Raw genomic sequence first — 13,808 nt, 5'->3', positions numbered from 1 at the left:
TCTGGATGCCCCGTGTCCTATGAAGTGTCTCTATACTGTTTAGAGGAAATAGAAACTCTCCCTAGTCCTGCCTGTGTTGGTTCCAGGGACGGTTTCCTCTAATTCTTTGAAATGGATCTTTGCTCAGAAGAAGGTCATTTCTTCCCAGGCACATGTGAGCCGAGAGACTGGGCTGTTCTCCAGAGATCTATCCACTCTGGTATCTTCTCACGAAGGCTGGCCGCCTGTTTCAGTCCAGAAAATAAATCCAATCCCCATTATTCCATTTTTTTCTGAAAGTGAAGTCTACAGCTTTTTTATTATTTACTTATGTATCTATTTATGAAAAGTTATTTGCAATATAATTAGGAGAGTTTTATATCTGCCTGGAATTCAAAGTCTCTGTCATCTGAAATTTCTGTACTGGTTAAAACAGAGTTTGGCAAACATTTTGTAAAGAGCCAGAAAATAAATATTTTAGACTTTGTGGGTCACATATGTTCTCTGTTGTATATTCTTTTTATTTTTTTAGACAACTCTTTCAAAATATAAAAAAAAAAACTTTAAAACTCTTCTCATGGGTTGTGCAAAATAAGCCATGAGCTGGATTAAGTTGTTGACCTCTGAATTAAGATAATGTAGCCTCTGCAAAGACAAACCTAAAACCTTACTGTATTAATGCAATGGACATTTTATTTTTCACACATGCCCGAAGTAGGTGTTCTTGATTGTGAGACATCTGCTTTTCTTCTCCGAGTCATGATTCAGGGACACACGGATGCCTTCTACCTCACAGTTCCTTCACTTCCTTCACAAGGCTTCCAAGACCACCATCATAGCAGAAAGAGTATGGAGGACGGCACGTGGGAGGCTCTTGTGAGTCCTGGTGGGTATACGTTACTTCTAACCACCTCTCGTTATTCAGAATTCATTCACATCAGCACATCCAACTGCAAGAGAGGCTGAGGAAACCTAGGTTCGCTGTGTGCCCCAAAGGAAGAGGAAATGGACTTGAGTAACAGCTAATCTTCATTATAACACCCAGTGGATCTCGCAGTCATGCCCCAATTATCCAAAGTATACACGTCCTTTGCCAGGACATTATTCAACCTGCTGGTACCGTGCATAATATGCCAGATGAGGAGTTTCAAGAGTTCCTGTGATAATTACAGCCTATCATGCTTTCATCTTTCGCTAAGTTCCCAGTTGCATCCCTTCCAGAGTGGTCACGCCACACCCAGCCTTCGAGGTCCCACGCTGCCTTTCTTACTTCCCTGTTACTCCACGAAAGAAGCCATGGCCAATGTGACTCTAGTCAAGTTGGTCCTTTAAGTTAATGGCAGGATTTCTAAAAGAATTTCAAATCTCCTTACCACGGGTGACTCTTCCATCCTATCTTGGTGCCTCTCTTTTGTCTAATAATCTTGTTTAGTGCCAGTGTCCAGAATGGAGGTGAGCGCTTAAAAAAGATGTTCTGTGTAAATCTGGACCCTAACAGTGAATGGTCTGTTAAGTTCCTACCCATTAGAGAGATGCCAGTCTTCATTTTGAGAATCCGGCACCATTCCCTTAGTTTAAATTCCCTAAAAGTTTCCCCACCTCCACCAGGGACCTTCCTCTAATGCAACTTGTTATCAGCTGTGAACCGTTCAGCTGCATAACCGTGTTAGTGCACATTATTAAAACAGTGAGTATTTCAATTTAACCGGAGTACCGAAGGCATGAAAACAAACAGCATTTCATTTGTTAATGTACTTTAAAGAAGAACTCTGATGATAGCAAGGGGTCTCTCGAGAGCAGAAGATAAATACGACTGACTCAACCCGACCCCCCCCCCCCCCCGCCAGCACACATGCCCCACACCCCATGCAGCTTTGTAAGAAGGCGTCTGCTCATTCACAAGGCCTGTGTTCTCCTGCCACCCCCGCCCGGGGCCCTGGGTGCAGTGGCCGCACACAGCCTCGGCCTTGCCCCACCCCACCTGACCCTGCCCTCCATCCCCTCACTACTTCACACGCTCTTAATACACCAGCTGCCCTCAGAGGTGGTTCCCTCGGGGCGGAGGAGCTGACGGCGCTTCACTTCCGAGGCTCTCAGCTGCGTGGGCCCCTTCTAAGGGCCTGTGGCCATTTGCTGCCTGGGCAACCCTGCGTGCTTTCAGAAAGGCGGCTTTACGACTGGGTAACTTCAGGCCTCCGAGCACCTGGCTCGGCTCACAGCAAGCCCTCCCTAGGGTGCTTTAGCAGACATGCCCGTAGCTTCAGGAGTCGGAAAACCACCGGCCTCACCTAGAGTCTGCCCCGGGCCTCCTTGCTGGGGCCCTTCTCTTCCTCCCATTCATGACTTCTTTCTCTCTCTTTTTTTATTTTTCCCTCTGTGGGGTGGAAACCCTTCCCTAATCTCATAGTTACGATCTCTTAGTCTTTGAACATGGCCCTGAGGCTTCCATTTCCAATCCAAACAGCTTAGTGACATATTTCTTCCAAAGAAATTCTTCATGCCTCACTACACAAACATCTGCCAAGAAGCTATAGGCTGCCCGGTGCAGTCCTGCTTTATGAGGAGGGCACGACCCTCAGAGTCACACTAGGTTCAGGTCTGGCTCGGACTCTTCTAGCCAACTGACTGTGGACAAGACATTTAAACTCTCAGATCCTCAGTGTCTTTCCTCATCTACAAAATGAGGCAGTTGGACATGTATTGAATGTAAGTTCCTTCAGGCCTGGACTCTGTTTTATTCGATGTCTGTTCCCTGTTTGACTTTCAAACAGAAGTATTTTTTTTAATAAATAAATTAAATAAAATAGAACACCCACATCACAAACATGATATGATGATTAAATACAAAATGAAAGGGATATAAAAATCCCAAAGAGTATTCAGAATGAAGCCAGTGCCCGGCCTCCAATATCTCACATGCAGTATTCTCATGAGAGTATTCTAGCTAAAGAGAAACTGAATAAAGTAAGAACACTCTAAAAGAGGGGCACTGGGTGGTTCAGGAGGTTGAGCCTGGACTCTTCATTTCAGGTCAGGTCCTGACCTCAGGGTCCTGAGATCGAGCCAGGTGTTGGGCTTCACACTGAGCAGGGAGTCGGCTTGAGATTCTCTCTCTCTCTCCTTCATTCCCTCCCCACTCACCAACCCCTGCCCCCGCCTCGGGTTCTCTCTCTTTCTCAAAATAAATAAATAAATGTTTAAAAAAAAAACTCTAAAAGACATGAAAATACACAAAAGGCTGAACATTTCTGCAGATGATGTCTACCTCTTAAGAAATTCTGAGATAAATTTAGCACCATCCCCTGAAGTACCAGTGAGAAGGCCTAAACTTAAAGGGAACTAGGCACACAATCAAAAGAATACAGTGATCATTTTGAAGCAAAACTGCCCATAAAACTGGTATCCAAATAATAGCATTCTTTTCTTAATTTGTCAAAAAAAATATTCAACAGCTTTTTCAAATTTAAAAGGTAGGAGAACACACACACACACACACACACACACACATACACACATAAATATATTTCCTTTTAAGTCTTCCTCTACCTGTTGGCATCTCCCAGAGGTGGTAGACAATTCATCCTTGGAGGAAGTCTGCTATTTTGCTTGGGAAATTGCCTTAATGAGATTTTTGGCTATGCTAATGAGAAGGTAGCTGAGACCCAGGGAGAGAAGTTGAACCAGGAGGGCAAAATCCAGTAGAAAGGACAGGGGATAAAGATGGTTGTGTTGTTAATTTGGGGTTGACTCTGACTTAGAGCCCCGATGTCTAAAGGGGATAATAAAAATAATAAAATAAAATAAAATAAATAAAATAAAATAAAATAAAATAAAATAAAATAAAGGGGAAAATACATGAAGGAGGTGACACTGGCCTGAGCTACCAATCACCCCTAAGAACTGAGTGTTGACCTAAGGCTCATGAAGGGATATGGCCACTACAGGATCCCAGAAAATGCTATGACAGCTTGGGGAGCAGGGGTGTCTTAGATCCACCCTTCGGTTTTCCTGCGCTGTGTATCCTCCTTGGTCCCTGGAAGCCTTTAGTCCAATACATTAACCATAACAAGGGCAAGAAAGCCCTCGGTCCATCCACGCTTGGGCAAAGAAGGACAGGAAAGAACATCTTCATGAGGTATTAAGAGGTAACCTGAAACAGAGCTTCCTAAACCTTAATGTGGGTGTAAATCCCTGGGTGGCTAGCTGAAATGCAGGCTCTGATCCAGGAGGGTGGGCTGGGGCCAGGAAACGCCCGCCTACGAGCAGGCACAGGCGAGCAAGAAGACCCTCTAGAATGGGGTCTGGAGCAGCAGTTCAGAGGCTGGTAGGAGGGAGTGGGAACCAGTGGTATGGGGTGATCAGGACATGAAAGTACTCTCCAGGGACCCTCAGATATTCAATAGGGAATTGAATTTCCCTATAGCAGGGGGCTCAATGTTGAAAACCTGGCACTGAGATTACATAAGCCTTTTCATAATATGTTTTTTTTTTTTTACTTTAGTGCCTGCTACTGCTTGTCTGTGGGCAAATCAGCAGACATCAAAACACAAAATGCAGCAAACACACATTAGCAGAAAAAAATACACTTAGTTTTGTAGCTTGGGTGATTATCATGGTTTTATAATGCATGCGTATGAGAGAGTCATCTTTCCTGACTTGGAAATTGTTTGTAGCTTGTCTAATGGAATCAAGCACATCACCATATTATCGTATTCCATAAATTGCATCAAAAACAGACAAATACTCTGCGCCCTGAAGGCACTGTAGCATTTGAGGTCATGGTGGGCATTTACGTTCTTTGTTAGGGACTAGAGAGTTTTAATGTTTTCGCAATTTCTTCTCTGAGAGTTTGGTTAGCATATTTAGTTATAAACACTATAAATATATTTCATGTGGGTTTACTTAAGTAATAAAACAAAGAGATTTAAAGCTTCATGTGCTACCCTAGAACAATCTTCTCAAATTTATCACTAAGAGGAAAGACATCAACCTTGACACACCAACACCACAGACAGTCATTCCCATTCTACACCATCCACACTGGTCCTGAAACCAATTCCAAGGCCCTGATTAAGTCAGTAACCAACCCTGTAAAGTGAAACACACACGAAGGATGAATGTCTGTCTCTGGAAGAAAATGTAGACATCCGCATCAATATCCTGCAGTGTGTGCTGCCAAAAACAATTACAGAGTTTTCAAAAAATCAGGCATATAATTTGTTGTTTGCTGTACAATTGGCTATTTTCTATACAAATATAAACTGGTGGACCAACTGCTCATCATTAAGTTGATACATTTTGGATAGAATTAGCCAGTTTAAATAAAAATAGAACCCTAATTGTCAAAACCCTTAAAGGTCATCTAATTGAAGCAGTCAGTTGATGCCAGAATGCCATTTTCACAGGTAGCCATGGAGCTACCTATGGTCCATCACCTCCAATAATGGGTGGTCTAGTCTATTTTTTGGCAGTTCTGACTGTTAGAACCTAAGTAGAAGCAAAATGTGTCTTCCTGTGTCTTCTATGCATTGGTTTTAGTTTTATTTCTTTGACCTTTAAAACAATCTAATCTCTCACATGACAGCATTTCAAGTATTTCAAATTACTATATTTTTCCTGCCTCTTAGTTTTCTCTTCCATGTTGTAAAGAATTCCTCTTAAGGTCATTAACTGAGCCTCAAATGGATGGCATTGTATTAAAACCTTCGTGATCTTAAATGTACCACTGGATGGGTAAAGTGACTCTAAACACGGACTTCTTAGAGTATTAATGGATGTACATTCTATATGCAAACTCTGAGCTAAAAAAAAAAAGTCAAATAGACTTATTTTTTACTGGAATTTGGAGTCTTTCATATGCTAGTAGGTATGCGAAACTCCAAGAGGAAATAACGGTAAGTATTCCCCAACCAAAAAATGTTTAACATGAATATATGAAAAGTACATGGATTTTCAAGTTGGATTATCCTGAGTCCCATCCTCAACATTTTCACTTCCTATGTGACCTTTGGGAAATGCCTTCACCTCTCAAAGATTCATATTTCTTCTTTTGAGAAATTCAATCAATAATGCCTATCTCCATGTTTGTTGGGGGAACTAGAGATACAATAGCGTGCCTTACACCATGTCTACCCCATCGTTAGTGCTCAGTAGATGGTAGTGATTTTTATGCTTCCATATATGCCAACGAATTGCAAGCTCTTTCCAAATTAATCACATCAAATATAACTATTTCCAAATGTAGGGTTGAGTGTTTGCATTATATTCTTACTTCATCCTTCCTTAAAGGAAACACACTCCCAGATATTCCCACCTCCTCAAAGCAGTAAAATAAATGCAGTTGCAAAACATGCTGGGATTTATAGAGAAGGAAGGAGGAGACTTGGGAAGTCTCTGAGGGTTATGTATATTGGACCAGTTACCAGATAGGTTGCCTCCCCAATTGCAGTACCTTCCCACCCCTTGGAAACAAGAAGCAAAGAAAGAGTGGTCAGCTTTCAGAAGCACAGATATGTACTCCCCCCAACTCCCTCTTTGCAAATTCCTGCAACTTCTTTTAAAAAGTGTCCTGTTGATCTTGGCGTATTTTTAGGGAGAGTAAAACAGAGTTCGCAGCATGAAAAGCCAGTGGGTTAACCTTAGCAACGAGGTATAGCTACCTTGTTGGTTAGACTAATGAACAGATGAAATACTATGATAAAATGCCTAGGACTGAAAAAAAAAAAAAAGTCAACTATTGTCATGATCACCACCACCATCACCTTCCCCACCAGAGAAGGGAGAAGCACCCCTTCTCAACATATTGTGGAAGTAAGCAGGGAGGCAGAAACTCGACCTCACAGTGCAGAGCCACCAGGGTAGGAAAAGTCCTGGCTCAGAGTCAGCTCCCGTGCCAGCTCCACCCCCAGTCTGGCTGTGGGACCTCGAGAAAGTGATTATCTTGTCTATAAGACCCTCAGTGTCCTCAATCTCCTTGAGTCTTTCCGGTTCCGACATTCTCACCCTTGAACTATGCACGCACGTGCACACACACGGAATGTCCTCCTGGACACTGCTCTCATCACAATATGTGAGCTGGTAGCTGTCTGTGTGTATAAAAGGGAGAGAGAGAGAGAAAATCTCAATATGTTGCCAGATAAAATGCAAGGTGTCCAATAAAATTTGCATTTCAAATAATTTTTTTACTACAAGTATGTCCCCAATACTGCATAGAACTTACTTACTCCAAACGTTTTCCATCATGTATCTGAAATTTCCATTTCAGTGGGCATCTTATCATTGTGTTTGCTAAATACGGCAGCCCTCCGCCCCGAGGTCAGCTGCTCATAAACACGTGTACATAGTGAACAGAGAGAGAGAGATCTCACCGCTCGGGACAGTATGTAGGATCAGCCCCTTATATACACACTTAACTGGCACCTCTGGAAGCATCAGCTTTATTTGATAACTGGTCAAGGCCGGAGCATCCCTGGAAATGGCATTTGAAGGTATGTGCTTAAGTAGGACAACCATTTCTCTTCCCTGCTCACGCGGACAGCATAGTTAGGCCTGAGTGAACGTCTTGGGCGTTAAACCATCTGGATCTAACTCCCAAGTCTTTGACGACTTGGTGTGTGGCCTTAACCAATATTTCGTGACCTCAATCCCCCATTTGTAAAATGGGGACAGTAATATCTACTTCCTTAGGCATTTCTAATAAGATCATCAAAATATTCAGAGCACAAAGGCAGTCAGCACCCAAGGGTCACTGAGATGATTCGGGTTTTGACATATTAATTCACTCATTTCGCCTAAATGATTAATTTGGCAGCATAGAATTTATTTTGTCTAACCCCCATTTGTTCCCAGAAAGGATGGTCATAGTTAAGAAATACGTGCCACGTGCAGGACAGAACCACTGTCTAGGGTGCAAGGGTGATTGATAAGGAGGTTGAAAAAGCAAACCTAGCCCTGGATGTAGCCTTGGAAATTCCCAGTGGGACAACTTGTTTATCCAGTTGGAGGAACTGAGGAAAGATCTGGATTTCCAAACCAGCTTGCAGGGACTGGACAGGGAGAAGGGCTACTATCCAGCTCATTTCTCCTTCCATTCTTTTAGGGAAAGACCACATTCCACGTCTTGATCATCAAAGTAAAAAATTGACCGTTTTGGTGGGTATTGTTTCATTATCCTCCATTGTTTTTGACAACCGTAATATGAATCTCTGTCCATAAACTCAAACTGGGAAAAAAAAAAAAAAAAAGTAAGCCTTTTCCTTCCATCGGCCTATTTCTGCTTCTCAGCCTCATTCTGCTGAATAGTAGAAACTTAATCCCGGTCGCCTCGGAGTTCTGTCCCCGTCCCTTCCATTCCCAACAGTTGCATCTAAATCACACATGGGGGGTCTTAAAATATGCTAACGGGGGGAGGCAGGGGGATGCAGATGGGTCTTCCCGTCCTGGGTCTCCATCGGTCCATGTTCTCGCCTCCGACGCAGTCCTCGCCCACCTCCTCCGTAGCCCTTCACCCATTTCAACTCTTTGCTCAGAAAGTTATAAAACTACAGAGCATGGCCGAGAAGTGATTTCAGGTTAACTGAATATTGATAAAGGAGGAGGGGAAAAGTTTATCGAGTTAATTAGTTGCTTAGTCGCTAAGGTAAATTTTCTTCCCAGGGAAGCTGAGGGGAAACGCTGCCAAGTCCTAGAGGTGAAAGAAAATAGGTGTTTCCAGGAAGACAGAAAGGGAAACAAAGTTCTATCAGGCTGAGAGGACACTTCTACGGTCAAAGGAAGTGGCCCCGTACTCGCCTTTTTCAGGAGTATTTATTTTAACCTTGATCTCTGATGGGGAAGAGAGCCAAACGGCGATGACAGATCGCGGATCGCTCGCACTACTCGTCGCCCACTCTTATTTCAGTGATTATGCCACGGAAAACTCAAGATTTGCTGAATCGCCCACCATGTCCGTCCCCGCACTCGCCCTCAAAGACCCTGCTCACCGGGCCTTTCCACCTACCAGCAGGTCCCCCCAGACATCGCCCAACGGTAGCCGCCGGAGTCACAGTTCACATGGCTGGAAAGGAAGTCATCGTCCTTGTCATTATAGCAGGTCTGGGGAGCCCTCGGGTCCCAGGCTCCTCCCACCCGAGGGGACCAGAGCCCCGTCAGCGCCTCTGTGCGGGTGGCCTGAGATCTCGGCTGCTGGACGAGGAGTCGGTTGGTCCAGGTGGGCCCCGCGGAGCCAGGCCGCCTGCCGTCTGCCCCGGGCACGGCTCCACGCGCCGCAGAGGAAGGTGCCCCAAGCTCCGGGGCCTCCTCTCCCCATCGAGGCGCAGCCTCCTCGGGCCCGAACCTCCGCGCCGTCCCTGGCCAGGTCCTCGCTGCGGCCTAACCCCCAACTTCTGTTTTGTTCTCTTCCCCACATGCAGGCTGGAGACCCTCCGGCCCGGCGGCAGCTCTCCAGCTCGGCCTCTGCAGTGGAGGCCGGGCCTCTGCCGTCTGCGGGAGCCTCCGAGGAGACGGACTTGCCCGCGGCCGGTCAGCGCCAGCTGCCGTGGCTGCTGTGACGCCCCGAGGTCGCCCTGCGCTTGGCCCCGCCGCTAGGCCAGGTCACCCTCGGGCGCCCACCACCCCACGGCCCCTCTCGTCCCCCCACGCCAGCCCACGGGTCCCTCCTCCCCCGGGGCACCTCCGTGGTGCTGGCCCAGGCCCCACACGCCCCTGGGTGCTGCCCGCGGCTGACCGTGGGCGCCCTGTGTGTCCCTGCAGCCCTTGTCCCGTCACTTTGCACCTGGTACCCGGAGGGCCGGACAGAGCACACTCTGCGCCACTGGGGGGAAGCGTGGACTCCGAGGCGGTCACCGGTGTGCCCTCGAGGAAGACACGGGGATCCCCAGCTCGGGCACCCGTGAGCGTGACCTCATTTGGGGCCAGAGCCTTCGCAGCTTTCGGTGAAGATGTGGTCACCAGGGTGGGCCCTGGCTGGCGGCCCTCGGTGGCCGAGGGGTACATCCTCCCAGCCGCTGCCACACGGGGAGCTGCCGGGAAGACGCCCCCAAGCCCAGAACACCTGGGGCCCCAGATGCCGGGGCAGCGAGGCTGAGCCCCGTGGGGAGCAGGACCCCCGACCCTGGCCCGTCGCAGGCCACCTAGTGTGGGGTCCCCGGGGCCGCCCTAGGAGACGGATGTAACCCAGGCCCGGGGCCGATGCACCTGTCCTGCCTCCGCAGAGGCCCGGCTGCCCCACCGACGAGCTCCCACCCACTGTGGTGCCTCCACGACGCCCCGAGGCCCCACAGCATTGAGCCACGCTTCCAGGGGGCAGCGGCCGCGGCCCCGAAGCCACCCGACTGGCCGCGGGACCGTCCCCTGGCTCTGGCGGCCGGCGCTTGCTCTGGGGCTGTGGTCGTGGTCAGTGGGCCCACAGCACAGGCGGGACTCGGGGCCCCTTGGGTCCGACCGGGCCGCAGCCCATGAACCAGCTCACGACAGCTGCCGGCAACCTGCGCGGGGCCACAGACACGACCCGGGCCCGAGGCCCGGAGCCCAGCGAGCAGGAGCGGCCGGGCCTGGACCGTCCTGAGGCCCACGGGCGCCGAGCCCACAGCACACACGGTGGCGAGCGCCGCAGGGTCCGCGATGGGGGAGCAAGAGCGGGTTGCGGTGCAGCCCCCCCAGAATGAGCCTCGCGTAAACACTTCTGAATGGTAGAAGCCAACCTGGACCTGCGCCCGTACGTCTGATAATCACAAAAAACAAGAATTAGGGGAATAAAGGGCGGTTTGCAGGCATCAGGAGCGGCGACTTGAGAAGACGTCTGCCTGTCTCGAGTTGTCCGGGGGGGGGGGGGGCATTCGTTTTCTAATTAAGTGACCAAGTTTTAAAAATCGCCACCAAGAAAAAAAGTAAAAAATTTTCTTAACAAAACAAGTATTTTTTAGAGTCAAATATGTATCTTCAAACCCATTCTCAAATGATGTGTGCGGCTGGGGGTGACAGGTGCGGCCCTGTCCGCCCTTCTACCACTTCCTCAGGTGAGAATAATCAAGGGGGGAGACGGTGAAACCACAGCCCTCGGGTCCCGCCCAGGTGGGGGGCGGGGGGGCCCCTCTGGCGAGCAGGTCTCTGCCGAATGCACGTTTCCGCACGCGGGTCGCAGAGAAACCAGCGATTTGGGTTCCGCAGCCTCCGCCCCGGGAAACAGACACAGAAATGCTACATTTGGTGCCTGAAGAAAATCCTAGCGGCCTGGTCCGGAGGCTTCCCTTCGGCAGACGGCCGCTGCCGCGCAAGACCCAGGTGGCCGGCCCGGGGCTCAGGTCCGAACGCATCTGCGGACGCCAGGCGGGCGAGCTGCTCGGGAAGCATTTTAACGATTTATTGGATTTCTCTTAAGGTCAGTAGTTTGTGATCTGCCATTTTAAAAATGCACTGTAAAAAAAGAATAGATGCATATTTTGCTTTATAGGAACTGAATAGTTTCCTATTGCGATAGTTTCCTAAATGCATTTTTTAAGAGGAGAAAATTCGGGACAAATAGCCCGCGCCGGCGCCCCCCGCGTCTAACCTCATCACACGGGCTCCAGCCCAGAGAAGCAGCTTTCTGAATGTTATTGGTGGAAATACGGTTTTCAGAAGGAAAAGAGACCTTCCCCGGGTCAGAAAGTGGGTGTTGCCAGCTTGCATCGTTATTGCCGTGGTAGGATTTACCTCCGGGACTATGAGTTCGGGTCCAGGGCACCGGAACTGCCGAGTTGGCCTGATCAGACATCGCGGGGCCTTCAATGCACTTGTTCCTGGGGAGGCGCCCGCGGGGCGTCGGTGGTTTCCCTCAGGGGCAGAGTGGCAGGTGGACAACGGGGGACGTGGTCGGGGACCCCAGCCGCGCCCTCCCCCCTGGCACCCACAGCTCTGCCGGCAGGCCGTGGCCCCTCGTGCCGGGGTGTGCGGCTCATCCAGGACTGAGAACGCGTGGCCAGAGCCCCCCCCAGCCCCCCGGAAGACGTCCCCCTCAGCCCCTGCCGCCTTCCGACACCTACTCCTTCATTTACCATTTGAATGAACGCAGAGGAGGTGCCTCCAGGAGCGTGGGGAGGCACGAGCAGAGGCGGCGGTGCCTCCACGAGGTCCACGGCCTCGTCCGCAGGAGGGACGACACAGAGATGGGACACGTGGGGGACAAGGCGGAGAGCACCCAGGATCCACGCAGGGGCATCCGATCCAGGCTGGGCCGTGTCGGCCACCTGAACGTGGATTAAGGGAAGCTTCTAGAGAGCACTGCGCCGTGATGGGCCCAGCCATCAGAGAGCCCAGAGCCTCCGGTAAAGCCGAGCTCCCTGGCTCGGACGGACAAAGACTGCGGAGACAGACACACTGAGGGCCTGGGCTGCAGAGGTGACAAAGGTGCCGAGCTGCTTCTGGAATTCCACCGACAGGATGGCCAGCCCCCGTAGGTCAGACACGGGGAATCGCCAGGTCCCGGGTGGACCCCGGTAAACGCCCAGGCTGCAGCGTGGCCCAGGTCAGGAGGAGGCGGCCTAGAAGTGCTGCGGGTAAATGGAGGCGGCAGGAACGGGCAGGGAAGGGAGGCGACGGGATCGGGATTCACGCCGTAGGAACGGCAGTCCTCGCCCGCTGCTTGAATGCAGGGACCCGGCGTTGGGGGGGCCAAACCCCGCTCCCCGGGGTCTGCTTCGGGCCTCCGAGTAGAAAGAGATGCCATTCATTCATGAGCCCGGGGACGCATGGGGAGGGGCGCGCTCGAGGCAGAAATCCAGGTTTACATTTGTGCTAACAGGATGCCCAGGGAGGGAGAGCTTTAAAATAATTACGCCAGCCTTTTGCCATCTGGAAAGAGAAAGTCTCCTTGGGGGAAGATGTTGTTGTTCTTGGAAGAGTAGCCTGGCTGTTTTGTAAAAATTAAAGTTGAAAAGTACCCCCTGCTTTAAGGAGAAACGTGCCCTCCCAAAGCTTGGGAAGGTAAAGCAGCCCCTCCCTTCGGTATGTGAGAAGTTAACCTGATTTGCCTAAGGAGCCCAGATAACTCCCGAGAGAAAATTACTTGGGTTCTAACCAAGACTCAAAAGCACAGACAGCGCTGGGCAAGGATGGGGGCCATGACCAAGTGCAGTGTCAAGGCAAGACCCCAAGGTTCTCAGGAAAGAGCCCACAGGAACGGCCTCTCTGGTCTTGCCATCCATCCTGTCAGCCCCAAAACCCGTGGGAAATGTCCAAACCTGCCCAGGGTTAACCTGAGGTTGGAAATCATTCTGTCCTGGCCTGAGTGCTGGCAAAGAGGATCTGTGCACGTGAGCTGGGATGCCGGAGCCCAAGACACAGCCAGTGAGGCTCTGGGAAGGGACAAATGTCATCAGGACAGGCCGGGATCGGCTTTCACCAGTGACGCCGTCTGGTAATGAAAGCAAAGGCAAGAGAAAATCCCTGTGGACCTCAGGGATTGACTCTCTTTGCTCAACAGTTACCGTTGGAACATTCTGGATGAACCAGGGTCAACAAGGAGTCTAAGAGAGATGGATGGGAATCAAGTTCATAAAGGCACATGGGCATTTGAGCTAACTGGGCACTGAGAGATCTGACCCCGTAGGCATTAGTGACACAGTGCCCAGCCCTCCCATGTCGTTCTATTTACCCTAATTACTGCACTTTTGAAGCAGTATTTCAGGTCACTTTTTTCTGTAAGGGATCCCGCCCCATGTGGTTTAGATGGGGCTAGTCCTGCCCAGAGGGCTGGACCTAACGTTCGTCCAAGGACTGGATGCCTGTGTGATCCAAATCACCAAGAATCTCCCCCTAACTTCCCCAAGCTGGGGAGGGACCCCCTGGTCTGC

General features: G+C 49.8%; 1 protein-coding gene across 7 annotated transcripts in view; it reads right to left on the bottom strand.

The window, feature by feature from the left end:
- Window positions 1-13,808, bottom strand: part of LOC112645994 (uncharacterized) — a 197,138-nt gene that overhangs the window by 115,289 nt on the left and 68,041 nt on the right. The window contains exon 3 of one of the 7 annotated variants that reach the window (XR_007408174.1): window positions 6,511-7,064. The exons of the other annotated variants lie outside the window; for them this stretch is intronic. The gene's annotated coding sequence lies outside the window, so the exon portion shown is untranslated. Of the gene's footprint in view, window positions 1-6,510; window positions 7,065-13,808 lie in introns of those variants that run through there. 7 annotated transcript variants of the gene reach the window in all.

This window comes from Canis lupus, chromosome 34 (assembly GCF_003254725.2).
Source record: "Canis lupus dingo isolate Sandy chromosome 34, ASM325472v2, whole genome shotgun sequence".
In the NCBI taxonomy this organism is placed as follows: domain Eukaryota; kingdom Metazoa; phylum Chordata; class Mammalia; order Carnivora; family Canidae; genus Canis; species Canis lupus.
This window is presented reverse-complemented; position numbering and strand designations above follow the sequence as displayed.